The sequence below is a fragment of the Magnolia sinica genome, chromosome 19, assembly GCF_029962835.1.
Source record: "Magnolia sinica isolate HGM2019 chromosome 19, MsV1, whole genome shotgun sequence".
Lineage (NCBI taxonomy): Eukaryota > Viridiplantae > Streptophyta > Magnoliopsida > Magnoliales > Magnoliaceae > Magnolia > Magnolia sinica.
Genome location: NC_080591.1, coordinates 53,618,746 through 53,640,609, shown reverse-complemented (window position 1 = coordinate 53,640,609; position 21,864 = coordinate 53,618,746). Strand labels below are relative to the sequence as shown.

General features: G+C 40.0%; 1 non-coding gene across 1 annotated transcript; it reads right to left on the bottom strand.

Annotated features, from left to right (window-relative positions):
* Positions 1 to 1,965: 1,965 nt before the first annotated feature.
* LOC131235919 (small nucleolar RNA R71) lies at positions 1,966 to 2,072 on the bottom strand. The gene has a single exon (XR_009166432.1). It is a non-coding gene; the product is annotated as a small nucleolar RNA R71 (small nucleolar RNA).
* Positions 2,073 to 21,864: the final 19,792 nt, after the last annotated feature.

Below are 21,864 nucleotides of genomic sequence, written 5' to 3'. Positions count from 1 at the left end.
AGGTGGGTCACACCTAGCTCTCTCATGGAGCTTGGACGTCCACCCTTAGGAGTTGCTTGAAAATGGAGTGTGAAATGAGAGAGAGAGAGAGAGAGAGAGAGAGAGAGAGAGAGAGAGAAGTGATGTGTATGACATGGGAGGTATGGTGCTTATTGACTTGTTGGTAAGAAAGGAATGGGATGAGTAAGGGTGTTGTTGACTTTGGGTGAGAGAGGGATGGGTAGGGTATGAGTTGTACTTGATTTGATTGATTGATGGGTTGATGTGATGGGTTGTAGAGATTCTCTCAGAATCCACAACACGTGACGTTTTCCTCGAACTAAACGCGGGCCCACATCTCCTGGCCTGGGTATCACCTTGGCGTGTGAGACACGGCGTCGGAACTGTGGCGACGGCGTGATCGCAAGAGTATAAGTCTCAGGTTGAGTCGACTCTGATATTGGGACATGACTCAGGATCGCGCGCAAACGCCGATAACAGATCGCGGGTCATCGAAATTCGACTGAGAGGACCGGAGAGGCCTATGGAACGGTACGGGCTAGGATACGGGTCTTACAATAGTGCTCGGATCCTAGTTGTATTTCAAAGTCATCATGACTTATAGAACATTAACCTATATATGGAACTTTGAAGCTTGGGTGTTGTTTTCAAATTAATTAAATTTCATACATTCAAAACCTTCAAAATCAAATAATTCATTTAGTTTCTATTACTTAGGTAGATTTGCATTTGATTTTTTTCATTCTCATAAATTATCTCCCTGTGGGATCGACCCTGTATTCACTGGATATTACTTACGAACCTCTGCACTTGGAGGCAAGCAATCAAGTTTTTGGCACCGTTGCCAGGGAGAGACGGAGATAGATTAGATCTGTGTAAGATAGCTAAGGTAAGTACTTTTCTAAAACCTCAAAAATTTTTGTAGATTTTTTTTTTTACTTTGAAAGTAAATTTAGTTGAGTCTTTCAAGCACTAACTGTGACATAAGGTTGCTCTTGGTTGGGATTTTATTACCTAAGTACCACGATTGTCCTACAGTTGCTGTTTGATTACAAAGATCATCCATTAAATCTATTTTTCAGATTAGCATAATTTAATTTTTTATATTAGTTTCACTTTCTTTTTATTTATTTTGCTTTGTGGTTTGAACCCTCATGGTCGACTCTGCCACCTGGGTTGTTGATTTATTTTGCTTTGTGGTTTGAACCCTTATGGTCGGCTCTGTCGCTTAGGTTGTTGATTTATTTTACTTTGGGGTTTGAATCCTCATGGTCGGCTCTACCACCTGGGTTGTTGGATAAGTTTTTATTTTTGCTCTAAGTAACATACTTGTTATTTGAATTTGTGGTTTTTGTTGTGTGGTGTGGATGGTTTATGTCCTGTTGGAGTAGGGATCAAAGTAATCAACTCTCTTCTGAAGGTGGACTAGTCTCAGGCCTTGATTATTCATTTAGAAAAAGCAGTCAGCACCACTTGGATTGAATTGTACACCCAGTTGATAATGCAAATCCAAATCTGCCAGATCCAACTATAAACTAAAACAGAGAAAATCAACGCAATCCTCCTCTTGAGGATGAGAATGAAGTTCATAAGAATGTGTTACACCAACAATAGACTTTATGTGAACATTTACACCATGAGAGATTAACTTTACCATCTTGCATTGTGTTCCCTGCTCACACAGGGAACATTGATTTTAAACTAGGTGTGATTTAATTGATTCTTAAATTTCATGGCTTGGATTCTAAAAGCCCCTACTTGCACCTCAAGGACTTTGAGAAAGTGATTGCAACATTACAAGTAAATAATGACAATAGGGATGCAATCAAACTTAGGTTATTCTCATTTTGTCCAAGGGATCGGGTCAAAGCATGACTCAACTATCTAGGACCACATACCATCACTACATGGCAAGCCTTAAGTAGAAAGTTTTTGAAAAAATTCTTTCCCGAGCACAAAATAAATGTACTTAAACAAAAAATCATGTTGTTCTCCCAAAAGGGGAATGAACTGTTTTTCCAAGCTTGGGAGTGCTTTAAAGACCTTTTACTTACTTGCCCACATCATGGTTATGAACCATGACACTTGATTGATGCTTTCTGAAAAGAGCTCACCATGGATACCCGTCAGTTTATAGAAATGATGTGTGGTGGAACCTTTCTTGACAAAGATCATAATGAGGCTTGGAATTTTCTAGATATGTTAGTAGAGAATACTCAGACATGGGATGTCTTTGCTAAACCGGATCAAACTAGACCCATTCCTAGAGAGAAAGTGGGGATGTACGTCCTAAGAGAGGAAGATGACCTTAATGCAAAATTCGCTACATTGGCTAAAAAGGTCGAAGCCTTGGAAATTAAGAAGGTTGATATGATTAAAGAAAACACCTCCTTAAGTAATTTTTGTAACATTTGTGGTGGTGCCGACCATGACACAAAGGATTGTCCAATACAAGATATCATGCATGAGCATGGGCAAGCAAATGATAAAAATAACTACCAAAGTCTAGTTGTGCAACCAATGGGAAATACGTACAATCCAAATTGGCGCAACCATCCTAATTTTAGTTGGAGGAGTGGACCACAAAATAATGCGCCCAATGCACCTCAAGGGCCTCCACAAAATAACTTCTTTGGGGCACCTAACAACATACCATATGTGCCCCCACCAAAGCGATCATCTGTGGAGGATGCATTGACCGCATTCATGAACTCTCAAGCTCAAATGAATCAGTTTCTAATCCAATCAAATCATGAATTAAAGACGGACATGGCTAGGATTGAGACTCAACTAAATGCTAGGGTGAAAGGTACACTTCCTTCTCAACTTGTGCCAAACCCTAGAAATACACATTTAATTGGAGACTTAAATCCAAGTGATCTACATCATGAACAAGCTAAGGCCATCATTACCTTGAGAAGCGAAAAAAAGGTCGATAACAAGATAATGCGTAGAAATACCGAAGGATAAACCACCATCTCAAGAGAATGATGAACAGGCTATGGTCCAAGAGCCACAACAACAAAAGGATAAAGAGACTAAGTCACATGAGCCTCCAGTTCCGTTCCCATCTAGACTTTGGAACTCGACTGTCCCTATGAAATATTAAGAGGTGTTGGATGTGCTCTAAAAGATTACTGTCAATATTCCTCTGCTTGATGCCATTAGACAAATTTCATCATATTCTAAATATCTCAAGGACTTGTGCACTGTAAAGAGGAAATTAAATGTGCGCAAGAAGGCCTTCCTCACTGAGAAGTCCCATATACAAAGACTCGGGAAGTCTCACTATTCCTTGTATTATTAAAAATTTTCAAATTGAGCATGCTTTACTAGATTTGGGTGCAAGTGTCAACTTAGTACATTATTCAGTTTACAAACAAATGGGGTTAGGCGAGCTTAAACCAACCACGATTATATTCTAACTCGCTGACTGCTCTATTAAGTACCAAGGGAAATTTTAGAGGACGTGTTAGTCCAAGTGGAGCAATTCTACTTCCCCGTGGATTTTATTGTACTAGACATTGAACCATGTGTAAATGCTAGTGCTCAAGTTCTCATTGTTTTAGGCCATCCATTCCTAGCAACTTCAAATGCAATCATCAATTGTAAGAATGGAATGATGAAGTTGTCTTTTGGTAACATGACCTTAGAGCTAAATATTTTCAATCTATGTAAGCAGCCCATAGACAATAATGAGATTTATGAGCTGAATTTTATGGACTGCTTGATAGAGGAAGAGGAATTAGAACCTAACCTCCCTAAAGAATTGATTAAAGTCTTTGGGGACTTGAAAAATTTTGATTTAGAAAAAGTGCTTGCTGAAATTTGTGATGATAATGAGAGCACTACCACCCAGGACATTGGTATATATTGATGGAGACCATGCACTCAAATTCTGTCTATCGAGGACTTGCGACATCTGTCATCACCAACCAATGCTCCAAATCTTGATCTAAAACCAGTACTAAATGAGCTTAAGTATGTATACTTAGGTGAAAATGAAACTTATCCTGTGGTGATCTCTTCATTTTTAAACAATGATCGAGATATTAAATTGTTGAATGTTCTAAGGGACTATAAAGGAGCCTTGGGCTGGATCATTTCTGATATTAATGGTATAAGCCTTTCCATATGCACCCATCAGATTCAACTTGATGAGGATGTCAAATTAATTAGACTACCTCAAAGGCATCTCAATCCAAATATAATGGAAGTTGTAAAAAATGAGGTGATCAAATTGTTGGATGTGAGAATCATCTACTTAATATTCGATAGTGTTTAGGTGAGTCCAACCTAAGTAATTTCAAAGAAATCTGGAATAACTATCGTGCAAAATTCTAATAATGAACTCATACCAACACGTGTCACCATAGGTTGGTGTGTTTGCATTGACTATAGAAAATTGAATACGGTCACAAAGAAGGATCATTTCCCTCTACCATTCATTGATCAAGTTTTAGAGAGGGTAACAGGTCACTCCTTCTATAGTTTCCTTGACGGATATTCTGGATATAACCAAATAGAGATGGCCTTGGAAGACTAAGAGAAAACCATGTTCACTTGCCCATTTGACACATTTGCTTTCAAACGGATGCTATTTGGATTATGTAACGCCCCAACAACTTTTCAATGGTTTATGTTAAGTATTTTTTCAAATATGGTTGGGAAGTCTCTTGAGGTTTTCATGAATGACTTCTTTGTATTTGAGAGTAGTTTTGAGGAATGCCTCAATAATTTATCTCTTGTCTTATCTAGGTGCGAAGAGAAGCATCTTGTCTTAAATTGAAAAAAGTGTCATTTTATGGTTCAAAAGGAAATTATTTTGGGCCATGTTATCTCCATAAATGGAATCGAGGTAGATCGCTCAAAACTGGTCATTATTGTTAATCTACCTATTCCCCGAATTGTTAGATATATTAGATCACTTCTACGATACGCCGATTTCTATCGAAGATTCATCAAGGACTTTAGTGTCATTACTAGACCCTTGACAAATCTTCTCTAAAAGGATGTCCTATTTAAGTGGACAGATGAGTGTGCAAATACCTTTAATAAAATTAAATTATCCCTTACCACTGCACCTCTCATGCGTCCAACAAATTGGACACTTCCTTTTAAACTAATGTGCGATGCAAGTGATTATACCATAGTGGCTGTTTTGGGCCAAAGGAAAGATAAATGGCCCTATGTTATTCACGATGTGAGTAGAACTCTAAACTCGACCCAAGTGAACTACTTAACAACTGAAAAGGAGTTACAGTAGTTTTTGCTTTGGATAAGTTTAGGTCCTACTTACTGGGATTCAAAGTGGTCATTTTCACGGACCACTCGGATTTGAAATATTTGCTATCTAAAAAAGATGCAAAGTTGAGACTTTTGTGATGGATCATTCTACTCTAGGAATTTGACTTAGAGATAAAAGATAAGAAATGAGTAGAAAATGTAGTGGCCGATCACCTTTTCAGATTGGTTTTAGATGATTCCACTAAGGAGATGTATATCCAGAATACTTTCCCTGATGAACAATTATTTGCGATCTCCAAATTGCATTGGTATGCAGATATAGTGAACTATCTTATGACGGGCAAAATGTTATATCATTGGAAGTCACATGATAGGAAGTGCTTTGAAACTGAGGTTAGGAACTTTTTCTGGGATGACCTGTATTTATATAAATATGAGACTAATCAAATTTTTAGATGTCGTGTCCTAGAGGATGAAGTTCAAAGTATTATTTCCTTTTACCACATAGAAGCATGTGGTGACCATTTTTCTGCTAAGAAAACCACTGTAAAAATTCTGCAATGTGGGTTTTACTGGCCCACCATGTTCAAAGATACTCATGATTTATATGTTGCTTGTGGTAGATGATAAATATTGGGAAGAGTGTCCCATCGTAACATGATACCTTTATCCCCTATTTTACCATTGAAGATTTTTGATTGTTAGGGTATTGATTTTATGGGCCCATTTCTATCTTCTTTTAGATTTCTTTATATATTAGTTAGTGTAGACTATGTTTCCAAGTAGATTGAAGCAGTTCCAAGTAGGACCAATGACAACAAAGTAGTCATAGGATTCCTCAATGAAAATATTTTTTCTAGATTTGGAACTCCAAAGGCCATCATTAGTGATGGTGTGTGAGACCCGTATTCTAGCCCGTACCGTTCCGTATGCCTTTGTGGTCCTCTCAGTTGAATTTCAGTGATCTAAGATTTGTTATCGGTGTTTGCGCGTGATCCTGAGTTGTGTCCTGTATATCAGAGTCGGCTCGACTCAAAACTTGTACCCTTACGACCGTGCCGTCGCTGTGGTTCTGACGTTGTGTATTATGCACTGAGGCGATACCCAGGCCATGAGATGAGGGCCCGCGTTCAGTTCGAGGAAAACGCCACATGTTGCAAATACTGAGAGAATCTCTACAACACATCACATCAATCCATCAATCAAATGTCAAGTACAACACCCATCCCCAAGTATAACCACTCTCCTCCAAAATCAACTCTCTCCCTCACAACTAAGTACACCCATCCATTACTCACCATCCCTCTCTCCCATCAATTCTCTCCCATCACCTCTCTCTCTCTCATTCTTCGAGCAACTCACGTCTAATCAAGCTCTATGAGAGAGAGCTTTGTGTGGCCCACTTCCTATCTCCCATCCCCACCCTTCAAAACCAATCTCGACCATTGAATCTCATCCATTGGAGCTCTAGAATGCGTTGATGGAAGGAGAAGTCTATGATCAAAGGTGGGTGATGACCGTTGGATTTCATGTTTTATTTAGGGACCACTTATTGTGGGACTCATCATGATGTATGCATTGTATAGGGAGGGCCCATAGTGGCGGGGTCCCTCCCCTTCTCACGTTTCTCTATTTCTCTTTATTTATTATTTTATTTTGTTTTTCTTTATGTGATGGTCCACCTTGATGGACGGTGTTGTGGACCCCACCTATGATGTATGTATTTTATCCACGCCACTATCCATCGGGGGCCCGGTTTGCTGCCCACGATGAGACCCACTTGATGTATGTCCCTTACATCCCAACCGTCCAGCGACAAGGCTAGCTGCAGTGGGACCCCCCCTGACATATTTGTTGTATTCACACCATCCATCAGTAGGGTTGGTGGGCCCTGATGTGGTGGCCATTTGTGTGGGACATGGCTCACCTTGATGTGAGATCCACACCGTCCAACAAATTTGGATGGTGAGACCCACCTCAGATGTGGATTTTATCCACGCCGTGCAGCTACTTTGCTGCAGCAGCAGCAGTTGCTGCTGACGTCAGCAATATGTGGGACCCACCTCTCTGGTGTGAGATCCACACTGTCCACTGCCGAGAGGACCACCGTGATGTATGGATTGATGCACACCATCCTTGGTTGGGACGGTGGATCTCCACCATGATGTATGCATATATCCACACCTTCCGTCCATTTCTCTGGGACGTGGGCCCCTTCACACGTGTGACTTGTGTGAGGGTGTGGCCCACCTATATGTATGTATTTTTATCCAGCATCGTCCACCTGGACGCGGTGCATGTGAAGACCTCATCTTGGTGTACGTGCCTTACACCCAAACCGTCCATTCCTCTGACTTCTGGACAGTAGCTTTTCTTATATACATATATATATATATAATATAATATAATACAATATAATATATTATAATATATCATATATATAGGTGTGTGGTGGGCTCCATGTGGGACCCACCTGCTGGACGAACTGGTTGGGATCCCCACACCAGCTATATGGATGTGCATTGACGTCACCAAATTCCGTGGGACCCACCTTAATAGTATGTGTTTCATCTGGGATGGTGCCATGTACTGCCCCACCATGATGCAGTGTTGTATCTGCACCGTCTGTGCAGTGGCCCACCTTAATGCTTGTGTCTATCACACCGTCCATCCATCTGTTGGAAATCCACTATGACGTATGTTTTGTATTCCACTTGATATGTGTTGTATATCCAAGTTGTTCATCTGGTGGGCCCATTTGGAGGTGCAGGCCCACCTGCTATATGTGTAGGGCCACCTTGAAGTATACCCATCTGTTTTGTCGCACCATGAGCTGCCCCATTAGGCCCACTATAAATATGATGCCGCCCATCTAATGAAGCCCAATATGATGTATTTATGGCTCATGTGCAGGGCCCACCTATTATGTATTTGGGGCCCATGGGTTGAGGCCCATTGAGATGTATTTGAGGCCCTTGGGTTGAGGCCCATTGTGATATATGTTAGGCCCATTTCATGCAGCCCATTGTGATGTGTATTAGCCCATGTCTGCAGCCCACTTGATATATATGTGGCCCAGACATGAGGCCCAATGTGACGTATATGAGACCCATTGGTGCGGTCCATAGTGATGTGTATTAGGCCAATGTGATGTAGCCCGATGTGTTGTATATGAGACCCATATGATAGGTCCCGATGTGATGTATAAGGCCCATGTGATGCGGCCCACTTGATGTATGAGATCCTTGTGTAAGGCCCATTGTGATTGTATGTGGCCCATTGTGATTGCATGGGGCCTGTTGTGATGTAATTGTGGCCATTGATGAAGCTCGATGTGATGTATCTACGGCCCATTATGATTGTATGTGGGGCATTGTGATTGCATGGGGCCTGTTGTGATGTAATTGTGGCCATTGATGAGGCCCGATGTGATGTATTTATGGCTCGGTGTGATGTATATTAGGCCCTTGTATGAGGCCACGAGTTCTCTATGTGTTTGGCTCTATGTGGGCCACTCCTTGGGAGCAATGTTGGTTAAATGTCCACATTGATAGGCAATGATGGTTAAATGTCCACATTGTGACCTTCACTTAGGCCCTTTGTTAGGTCGATTATCGAGGCCGATTTTGATTATCGAGGTCGATTTCGATTGTTGAGGCCGATTTTGATTATCGAGGTCGATTCTAATTATCGAGGCCGATTTTGATTGCCGAGGTAGATTATCGAGGCCGATTCTGATGTTGAGGAAGATTATTGAGACCTATTCCAATTGTCGAGGCCAATTGTCAAGGCCGATTCTGATTATCGAGGGTTGAGGCCGATTCCGATTGTCGATTCCGATTTAAATCGTCGAGGCCGATTCCGATTGTTGAGGTCGATTATCGAGGGTCAAGGCCGATTCCAATTGTTGATTCCAATTTCGATTGTCGAGGCCGATTCCAATTATCGAGGCCGATTCCGATTGTCGAGGCCGATTATTAGTGCCAGTTATTGATACCGATTCTGAGTATGTGACAGCATAACATCATGATACATGTCCATATGCATCATTTGCATGTTTGTTATGAGATGTGGTTGACCATTGCATATGTCATTGGGCAGGTTGCTATGAGACTCCCTGATAGGCGGAAGTTATCTCACATGAGCGCACACACGGTATGCGCAGGATTGATGTATGAGTAGATTATATGACTCATGCATCTTGCATTGTGTGTTGTGATTACTGTACACCCTAGCGATATCAGGGCCGTAGCCTCCATAGGCATATCGTGGATGACCAGATGAGATACTAAAAATATGATATTAGTATTAGGCTGCCATAGATGGCCTAGGGTGAAAATTCATAAACCCTCTTGGTACTAGAGGACGCCCCAATGTCTAGACCGAGTGGATATATATGAGCACATGAGGGCCTTATACTAGCAAGTCGCGTCTCCCACTGTGTCATGGTCGGTTGGGAGGAGGTGTGACCTTACCCGCCTAAGTGAGGGGGCAATATCTAGGTTGAGTTTGACCACCTTGAGGAATGGGTCCACTATCGACGAGCCAGACCCGATATTGGCAGGCAGATAGTGAGGTTTCTTCCACTTACCCAGTTATGCGCTTGGATAGGGGCGGTAACTGGCTAGAGTGTAATAGACCCCGGTGACGATCCCAGATATGTATAGTACTGATATGTGGACTTATTGAGCAGGCATTGCATGCTCATTCATTCATTCATTCACTATCCACTCGTGCTGGTGGTGCGCAACTATTTGTTGCGTGTGCCTTCGCAATGACTAGGATTTCGGTTGGGGCGCGCGACTAACCTGAGATCAGGAGTTTACCACATTAGTCTGACTATCCAAATTTAGGTATGAGACTGGTTTGGATAGAAGTCCCTTGTGGTGGACCCCGTAGCCTGTGATACTACGTACTATCATCCCGACTTCACACTCCAGCTTGATCATTTCATTCGCATCACATATTGCATTACATCCGCATATATATGATATTTTGGATTGTTATGTTTCTACACTTATATGGCATAGATGGACTCAGCAGGATTTGTCACGCCTCGAACTTGAAAACCGGGCTTACAAAATTCCCGATCGCCGAATCCGGCGCCAACAGCCTCCGTAAAACCCCATTCTCGGCTCCCGGCACCCATTCACCAGGTTCCGATCCTGGGATACTATAAGGAGGATTTATAATCATCAGTCTGATTCATAATGATCATAACCAAAAGCATAACCCACGAATAATAACCACAAGAACACCACCACAAAATCCACTATGATCAAAAACTTTTGAGTACAATGCGTCTGAAAGGGAAAATACAATGTAACAAAAGAAACAAAACTCCAGAAGCTCGGCTGCACGCTCCAACTACGGCGAGACTATGGCTGCGACTGCGTCCTGGTGTCACTTGCACGCATCAATCGTGCATAAGCTTATAGAAAGCTTAGAGGGTGGTGTAAGTATGTGCGCAATATAAACGTGCTCAAAATGCAAGGTCAGAGTAATGCGGAATCATGGTGATGAGCACATGAATGCAATCAGCCGTACTAAGGCTATGCGGTGCAAGATATGAATGCTATCGGCCATAATACGGCCATGTGATGCGAGATACAACTCAAGCATGCCAATCCTCGTCATATATCAGTACAGTTCTCATTCTAGATAATCACCGGGGTTCAATACACTCCAAATGGCACTGTCGCTCTCCTAGCCGCACAGTCCAAGTGAGCGTAAGAAACCTCACTATCCGCATGGCCAATAGTCTGCCAATACCTATCCGGCACGTCGATAGCGGACCCATTCAGGAGCTGGTCAAACTCAGCCTAGTATTGCCCCCTACCCTCGGGCGAGTAAGGCCACACTCCTTTCCAACTGACCACGACACAGTGGGAGACGCGGCCTCCTGGTATTCGGCCCTCGTGCACTTATATATTCACTCGGTCTCGACATTGGAGTCATCCTCTAGTACCATTGGGTTTAGGGACTTTCACCCAGGGACATCTATGGCGCCCGTATGCTAGAACCAAATATTTTCAGTATCCAATCCTGCCATCCACGATGTGTCTGTAGAGGCTATGGCCATGATGTCGCTAGGGCATACAGTAACTACAATCACACAAATGCAAGTGTATGAATCACACTATCAGTCATGCAACAGTCCTGCGTGTACCATGCACTTATATGGGGCAACTCCGCCTATCAAGGAGCCCATAAACAGTCCGCCCGAAGGCATATGCTATGATCGGTCACTCCTCACATCAGGCATACATATGATGCGAATGATCATGAATCATGGATCTATACTAAACATATATAAAGAGATGGGCTCCGTGTATAACGGAGATGGGCCTAGACGGCCTACTTACCACAAGTATGGGCCTATCAGTGGGCTTTAGGGAGAGTTATAATGCGGACATTTAACCAACATTATCCATTCAATGTGGACGTCAAACCAGTATTGCTCCCAAGGCGTGGCCCGTTACAAAATCAACACACATACCATGGTGGAATTACACTACATTAGGCCTTATGTACGTCCTATTGGGCCTTGACCCGTGAGCCTCCAGTACATCAAATGGGCCTCATATATGGGTCTCGTATATACATATCAAGGTGGGCCTCAATGACGGGCCACAAATGCATCAAGATGGGTCTAGTCACATGGACCTTGCATTCGTCAAGTGGGCCACACCAGTGGGCCTTGTATACATTACAATGGGCCTCATAGCATGGTTTTAAAAAAATTTCCAAATGATTGGACGGGTTGGATGAAACACATGCATCATGGTGGGGCCCGCTCTAATGGAGGGTGTGGTTTTCAATACATACATAAGTGGGTCCCATGTGGGGCCTACCATAATGTTTATTTCCCATCCAACCCATTGATAAGGTCATTCAACCCAGGGCCCACAGTAGTGTTTATTTTCCAAGCAAAGTAGGGCCCAACATAATGTTTTATTTTCCAACCAACTGTTCATGAGGTCATGTGGACCAGGGTAGGACCCACTGTAATATTTATTTTCCACCCTCCTGGGTCCACGTGTAATATTTATGTACATCCAACTTGTACATAAGGCCATGTGGGCCAGGGCCCACCATAACGTTTATTCACATCCAACCTGTACATGAGGTCATGTGGGCTAGGGGTAAGGGCCCACTGAAATATTTATTTGCCGCCAACCTGTTGGCTGGTCACGTGGGCAGGAGCCCACCATGACGTTTATTTGGCGTCCAACCTGTTTATAAGGTCACTGGACCTTGGGGTGGACGTGGGACCCACCGAAATGTGGTGCACAAATCCAGCCCACCCATTATGCGAGTCCCACCTGACTGATGGTCCATACCAAGTTTCAGCGACATCCAAAACTCAGGTAGGCCCCACCAAATAATTTTATATGTTTTAGGCATGTCTTCTCATGATTTTAGATGGTATGGTCCGCCTGAGTTCCGTTTATGGCTGATTTTTGGGGTGGATGGCTGGTCTGAGGGGACCCATTAAATGCATTGTGTTGATGGCCGAAAAGCATCAAGGTGGGGCCCACAGTTGGGCTGTGAGGGCCTGCTCGGTCTGTCCGTCAGGTAGTCCAGCGCAGGCGCTGCTGTTTCTTTTTTTTAAAAAAAATATCATTTTTCTGTGGTTTTCCATAGGCTGGGCCCACATCAGCAAGATCCACTCCAGCCATTGGTCCCTGTGGCTCGATACAAACCCATAGAGTCCAATATTAGGCTGTTTTTGATATACAGGAGCATAAGGGAGTAAATTGAAGGTAGGATCATTGTTTCCTATGGTATGGCCCGCTTGATCATCAGATTGGTCCCATATTTTGGCTCAACGGCTAAAATGATCTTGGCAACGGGATAGACGGCTTAGATTATATGCATACATCAAGGTGGGGCCTACATGAGTGGCCCACCATTTCTTTCTCCTTTGGCTAGCTCATTAGTACCGTCCCATGTCAGTTTACACTTCATTGTTCGGCCAATAGCACGTCTAGCGTCCAGGGACGCTGGATGGCATAGGAATGTGGTGGGTCCCACGTGGATGTGGCCCACCAACACCTGTATACATATAATATATATGTATATATATCCTATATTATATATATATATAATATTATATTATATATCATATATATATTATATGAAATGTATCATATAATAAGAAGGGCATTGGGCCCATGTTAACAGTGGATGGTGTGGATCTTCACCATCACAATGGAAAGGGAGAGAGAGAGAGAGAGAGAGAAAGAGAGAGAGAGAGAGAGAGAGAGAGAGAGAGAGAAACTAGAGAGAAGGTGATGGAGAGGAGGGACCCGGCCATTATGGGCCCTCCATTGATACAACTCATACATCAAGTGGGTCCCACAACAAGTGGTCCTTAAAATTTAAAACAACGGTAGATCACCCACCTTTAGGCCTTCTCCTTGCTCCCTTAGGCACCTAAGCTCCTTAGCTTCCCTTTTAATGGAGGTTGATGGGAGATTGATGGTGTGGATGAGAGATGAGAGGGTGGGCCACACTTGTGGTTTGGGAGAGAGGAAGCTTGGACGTGGGATGCTTGAGTTGCTTGGGAGATTTTGAGAAATGAGAGAGAAAATGAGAGAATGGGAGTGATATGAGGTGATGGAGTGATGGGTGTAATTAATGAAGCATGGGTTGGTTTAAAAAATGGGTAAAAGAGGGATGGGTGAAGAGAGAGAGAGTTGACTTTGTGGAGAAAGAGGGATGGGTTGTTGTACTTCGGTAAGGTGTGACTTGACTTGTACTTGACCTTGATTGATTGATTGATTGATTGGACATATTGTAAAGATTCTCCCGATATTCACAACGCGCGGCGTTTCTTCGGAATAAACGCAGATCGACATCTTCTAGCCTGGGTATCGGTTCGGTGCGCGAGTCATGGCGTTGGAACCGCGGCGACGATGCGGTCGCCAAGACATAGGTTTCGGATCGAGCCGACGTCGGTGTGCGGGACTTGACTTAAGATCGCGCGCAAACGTCGGATATTGTGCGAAAGTTGTCAAAATTTGACCGGAAGGACCACGGAAGCCAACGGAACGGTACGGACTAGGACACGGGTCTTACAGGATTTACATATTGGATTGTACCCTCGGCATCTGATATTTGGTTCTCTTGAACTCCTCATTTACATAGCTGATTTGTATTGCATACTCTGATATTTTATGACTCTTGGACTTGTCAGTATTTCTTCTTACTCTGATATTGTATGGTTCGTGGACTTATCAGTATATCCGTATACTCTGATATTGCATTCTGAGCACGCATATACTGCTCACACACTTATACTATCCTTTAAGCTTTTTATAAGTTTATGCACGATAGATGCGTGCAGGTGACATTATGATGCAGCCGATCTGAGGTAGGAGCGTGCGATTGAGCTTCTAGAGTTTTCCTTGATATTTCTATATTGTATTATCCTTTCAGCATTGTACTCAAATGATTATATTAGTTGATATGTGATGATGATGTTGTTCTTGTGATCTGGGTATACTTGTGGTTATGCTTCTTATGAGATAAATGTACGTTGAAAAATCCTCCTTGTAAGATCCCAGGATCAGGATCTGGCGTATGAGTGCTGGGAGCCGAGAATGGGGTACTACAGAGGCTATCGATATTGGATTCGGTGATCGAAAATTTTGTTAACCCGGTTTCCGAGTTTGGGGGGTGACATGGTGAGTCTCACTTTTGCAATAGGTCATTTGAGGCTTTGATGAAGAAATATGGCATCAAGCATAAAGTGAGCACCCCATACCACCCATAAACGAGTGGGCAAGCTGAGATTTCTAATTGGAAGATCAAACATATTTTGAAGAAAACTATAAGGCCAGATAGGAAGGATTGGTCCCTCAGACTATCCAATGCTTTATGGGCTTATAAGATGCTTATAAGAACCTGATTGGAATGTCCCCATACAGATTGGTGTATGGGAACACTTGCCATTTGCCAGTGAAATTGGAACATAGAGCATACTAAGCAATAAAGAAATTAAACTTTGATATGAACCGAGCAAGTGGACAAAGGAAATTAAAATTGAATGAATTAGAGGAGTTGAGGAGAGATTCCTATGAAAATTCTAAAACCTATAAAGAGAGGACCAAAGTTTTTATGACAAAAACATCCCGAGGAAGAATTTTGAACCTTTGCAAAAGGTATTATTATACAATTTCGGTCTCCAGTTCTTTCCGGAAAAGTTAAGATCAAGACGGACAGACCCCTTCATTGTGAAGAATGTATATACTCATAGGGTTGTTGAAATTGAGAATTCACGTAATGGCAATGTGTACAAGGTTAATGGTCAAAGATTGAAGCCTTATGTGGAAAACTTTCATTTAGAAGAGGAGTCCGTCCCTCTTCATGAGCCAAAATAGTCGGATTGATGCTCCTAGTCTGACGGAGCATTTGTGTACGATTTATATAATATTCATTTTTTTTTGTGACACTTAGCATGTTTGTTTCTTCATAGTAGGTACTATCCAACCTTTCTTTTATTTTTATTATTTTCTGCATTACATATATCATTACATTGGGGACAATGTAGATTTTAGGTTGAGGGGTGTGGATAGTCATCCATGTGAGTAGAATTTTAGGAATAATAGAGTATAGTAGAGTCATTTAAAAAAAAAGAAAAATAAACAATTTTTTTTTCACAAATTTTAAATTTTTTATACAAGAATATGAACATGATATTATGCGAATTCCAAAGGCAAAGTTAATACTTATTCTAGGTTGATAGTAGTTAGAATTTTGATAACTGAAAATTATAGACTTGAGTTCAATTATCTAATCACTAGTTTAGAGTGAGTTATAATTTGATGTACTGAATTCACAATACACCCTAGCTAACTAAGTTATGAATATGATATGTGAACTAGAATAACAAATTTTGATTAAAATAAGGTTGAATGAACTAGTACCATTGACATATACTTAGAACAAGAGAATATTGAAAGAAAAAAAGTGATGGAAAAAGAAATTTTTATTATAGAACATGAATATAATGACCATAATAATCGTGTCAGTAATCCGGAGTAAAGATACTTAAGTATCCAGTGTTGTTATCATTACAATTACATTATCTTAGGTTATGAAGCAAATCCGGTGGGAATCTTCATCTAACGGTGGTTTATAATAATGAAGATATGATGATAAAAGAAGAAAGGTTATGAAGAAAATGAGATAACTAGAGATTTCATATTCTTGGGATGATTGAAAGGAATTAGAATAGGGAACATGCATATTTCTCAAAGTAAGACTAGTGTCACCGAGCACCTAAGTATATTTGATCATAACTATTCTAAATTTTGATTAGGTCTCTGAACTCAAGGATGTAATGGATAAGGAAATTGAGATTCTAACTAACTTCATACTTAGGATAAGTGTTGCTTTGTTTTAGAATTCATATGATGAATGGAGGCATAATTGCATAAATTTCTAAGTTTTGAATTATTTTCCATGTTTTCGATGTTCGTGGGTAACATTTCTGGAAATCCTCATAAGACTATAACTCGTCCACTAGGGGAAACCTAAGGGTTTAAAGGCTTGTTGCATATGCTAAATGCAATCGAGATTACCTGCGAAAGTGATGTAGTTAGAATTTTTATTTTTGTTTTAATTTTTCTAGAATTAGTTTTTATTTTTATTTTTATTTTTCTTCACTTATTTTGTTCGGAACTAGCAAAATGCTGGTTGGGCGGTGTTTCGAGTGTCAAATATTGCATATTTTCTCCCATTTATATCTTGGTTTTATGAACATAATAATGCTTAATGGTAAATTTTATACATGTTTGTGTTGCAAGGTGAACTTGAGAGCTTAGAGTGAAAACAATACTGAAAGTGTGGATTTAATCACTCAGGCAAGGGATGGATCTTAGGAGACCAAGATTGAAGAAGTCACATGCCAAAAATCTAAGGAAACCAAGGGATGAAGGAGGAGAATCGAAGATTTGAAATGAAGAAAATGAATCTTGGAAATTGTCCTGAAAACAGATTCCAATACCAGAAAAGTATAGTTCTGAAAAACTGCCAAATCACCTTTGATTATATCGAAAGACCTTCGATGCATTGAAGATCATATCGAAGGTACTTAGATGTATTGAAGGTGGAATCGAAAATTGCAGGATTTTTAATCCAAACTCGATGGACAGTTCTGGACCAGTTTTGATGATATTGAAAGACCTTTGATGCATCGAAGCTTATATCGAAGATGATATCGAAAGACCTTCGATGCATTGAAGCTGCTTACGCGAAGCCTACGCGGAATGAGAAAATTTAAAGCGGTTTCCGAATTTTTCAAATATGTTTGAAGGAGGGAGTTCCTCACTTATAAATAGGGCTTCCCAGGGCATTTCCAAGGATCATTCAAAGCATTCAAGAGCAAGATTTAGGGTTTTTAGAGAGTTTTCAATTTTATTAAAGTTTTATAAAAAAAATATCTTTTAGATCTTTTCTATTTTCATTTATTTCTTTCTTGTTGCTTTTTATTTTTGTAATTTAGTTATGTTTTTCTAGTTCCCTCTAGCCCAAGCTACAAGGGAAGCACATTGGTTTAATGATTTCATAATTTATGATGATTGATTGTTTTTAATGATGAGATGAATGGAATATGTATGTTATCAATTATCTAGGTTTAGGTTTTTTATTCTCATATGAGATCTATATGTTTCCATCATATGAGATCCATATTGATGGATAGGCTTAACCTAGATCAATTAGATTTCTTAGATGGGAGATGTTCTCAACCTGATACATTTCTTTGATTCATTATCTCATGGATATTGAATGCTTAAAATCACTGGTGCTTGAGAATATAAATTAATAGTGCTAATCCAAGATTCTCTAATCTTTTATATCATTTATTAAAATATTTAAACCGTTTTATTTTTCGATTAGGCCGACCATAGTGCTCGGATCCTAGCTGTGTTATCAAAGTCATTATAACTTATGGAATATTAACCTATGTATGGAACTTTGAAGCTTGGGTGTTGTTTTCAAATTAATTGAATTTCATACATTCAAAACCTTCAAAATCAAATCATCCATTTAGTTTCCATTACTCAGTTTTGCATTTAATTTTTTTATTCTCATAAATTATCTCCCTATGGGATCGACCCTGTATTCACAGGATATTTCTTACGAACCTCTGCACTTGAAGGCAAGCAATCAGTGTGTTACGAGATTTATTGTCACCATATGATTATTGGCAAATGATTATGATAAGCCTTTGAAAACATGAAAAATTTTAAAGATTGCAAAACAATGTGGAGAATGTAATCAATTAATTTTATTTCTTATATATCTTTGTATAAGTATAAATTAAATTTATATAAAATAAGATGAAGCCAAATTCTCAATCAAATCCTTTATCAGGAGGAAATATGGATACGGATATAATGTTGTATAATATTCTGATATTTACTCACCAAAATTTTACAAATAAATATTCTGCTACCTTCCGTGGTGGCTGGTTGGATGGGTACTATAATGTTTATTTAAAATCCATCTAGACCATTAGGTGTTTCACTTCAAGTTTAGTCAATGGCCTAAAAATCAACCCATTTGTGATTTAAGTAGACCACATTATTGCAAACAGTTCGCAATGCAACATTTACCCTCCAAACTCTATCCCTTGGTATGGGCCACCTGAATCACAATGAGTCGTACTTTCAGGCTTCAGGCCTAACTTATTGTGTGACATCTAGAGTAGATTTCATATAATCATCAATAACAGTTTTTCTACAAAAATCAAGGGTTGACCTCTCTCCCAAATCTTTTATTTGGTGTGGCCCACCTTAATCACAAGTCGGCTTCTTTTTTTTTTTGTGTTGGGCTAAAACTAGAATTAGGCATCTAGTTGGAATAGAACTTCATAAACATCATGGTGGGCACCCTAAAAAATGAGTCCTGCTTCCCTCTACACTATACAGAGAATTCAGAGAAGAGAAGAAATTGCATGTACAACGCTCTTGAATTTGGTAGGGCTTATTGTGATGTTTATAAGATCCACTCTGGCAATTAGATCTTTAGCACCTTGATATTTAGTACCATGTCATAGCGAAAGATAAAAATCAGGCCGACTTGACTTGTGGTTAGGGTGGGTCATGCCAAAGAAAATAGTTGGGAGAGACGTACACCATGATTTTTATAGGGCCACTGTGATAATTATATGAAATCCACTCTAATAATTAGATTCTAAACAAACATTTAGGCTTAGTCCAACAAATAATACTCATTTGTGATTCACGTGGGCCACACTAATGGAAATAATTTGAGGGCGAGCGTTGCCCTATGCACTATTTCCAATCATATAGTCTAGATGGCATTGATTTTTAAGCTCTTGACCTAACATGGCGTGAATCACATAGTAGTCAGGGTGGATTTTATATAAACATCATGGTGGGGCTCACCCAAGCGACTACTTATTTGCTCTCACAACCTGAGCAAAGGTATGCGAATGACAATTATATAAATTAATGAGGCAACTTTTTGAATTTTTTTAAGGTACTAGAATTTAAATCTCATTATTTGTCAAAGAGAGATGACTTTGTCGAAACGGAGTCATGAGAGGCCACATGATTCATCAGTGACGAACATGCGACCCCTATGAGAACGGAAAACTAACCTAAGACTTATAAAGTAGAGGGACAGTCTCTCATAACCGAACAAGATTTTCTTAAACAATATGAGAAAACATGAGATGTAGATACATTAGTTAAAAAGGAAAAAAATATGGAGCCTGTGAATATCCCAAAGGATTTGAAACCAATGTTGCAGGAGTTTAAGACGATTGTGCTCGGTGAACTCCCTAAGGAATTGCCTCCCATATAAGATATACAAAACCACAATGATCTTGTGTCAAGAGCAAGTCTGCCTAGCTAATTGTCCACACTATCAGAAAGGATGTGAAATTTTGCAGGCACAATTAAATGAAACTGATCTACAATGGTCAAGTCAAGGAGAGCATGAGTACATGTATTATGTCAGCTCAAGAGCCTAATGCAAACTACAAGGCAAAGTCTGAAAACCATTGGTGCCAGAAATTATTTGAGTACCATGACTGAAGTCACTTGAGTAACTCAAGGATGAGTTTTTTTCCCAAGTGGAGGGGTTTGATGTAGGATGTGGCATAGAGAGATTCCTAGCATGTTTGGACCAAAAGAAGGTGAATCATAAATTGGCAGTAACTTTTGATCCAGGTATCGTAACAGGGCGCACAACCTATCAATCTTTACTAAAACGGGCCATCTGAGGTGAAATGACTCACAAAGTGGGTCACATCTGTTCATTTTTCCATAAAATGCACGCTTTCAGCTCAAAAATGAAAATTTAAGGAAAAATTACTATTTTTAGTAATTTTGATTTTTTTAAAAATGTTTTCTTCTTTTTAGTGTTTTAGATTTTCTTCTTTTTTTAGAAACAACTTGTAATCATGTTATGACTCTTATAGCCAAAGCTTATTTGGAATTTTTATTTTTAGAAATTAGGCTTTAGAAGAGTTTTACTAGAATTGAGATTTTTATTAGAGTTAGAATTTTGCTAATTTCGGTAATTAAGAATTTTGGTTTAATTTTTTTTCTTTATAAATGGTGTAACATGGAGACATACACATTAGAAAATTATCAATCAATTCATTTCGAATTTATTTTTATAATCAATTTATTTAGAATTTATTTTTATTTTCACTACACCAAAATTATAAATTTGGAACTGTTACCTCTTTGGTTTAGGAATGGCTTTAGGCCATTATAAATTTGGAACGGTTTTCAAATAAAAAACCCCTAAATGCTGACACGGATTTACTGCGGAAGTCTCTCGTAAGTTGTTCCTGCCTAGGATGCTACGTTAGGCCCACCATGATGTTTATGAAAAATCCACCCCTGTTCATCCATTTTTTCATATCATTTTAGGACATTAGACAAAAAATCAGGTGGATCCAAAACTCAAGTGGGCGGCACAAGAGGAAACTCTAGAGATTTAGTGACCACCGTTTAAACATTTATAGGGCCATAAAATTTTATTATAAGGCTAATAGTTTTATGTTTTCACATCATCCTAGTGAGAATGAACTTATAAACAGTTTGGATGGCATATAAACATCAAGATGGAGCTTAGGAAGGTTTTAACTGTGGAGAAGTCTCTCAAGTTTTCCTTTTCGCATAGCCTTCTTGAGTTTTGCATCCACTTGAATTCTGGTCTCATCTCTTAAAATGATGTAAAAAAAATAAAAAATAGATGAATGGGGTGGATTTTTTAGAGACATCATGGTGGGCCCCACGTAGCATCCCAACTTCCTGCGAAAGGCTTTCACAGGCTATCCGGCCTCATTCTTAATCTCTTTCAACAGTCGCTCCCCTCTTCATGCCAAAGGTAATTCTCTCTCTCTCTCTCTCTCTCTCTCTCTCTCTCTCTCTCTCTCTCTCTCTCTCTCTCTCTCTCTCACACCACCTTTCTCCACAATCCGTAAATCCTCTAGCCTGGTTTTGTCCTCGACTTCAGAGATTCCTTCTTCGTCCTCAACGATTCTGTCCCTCATAGAGCTCTAAAGTCTACGATCCAAGTGACGCTATCATTCAACCGTCTAAATTGGTGTTGATGTGGCAA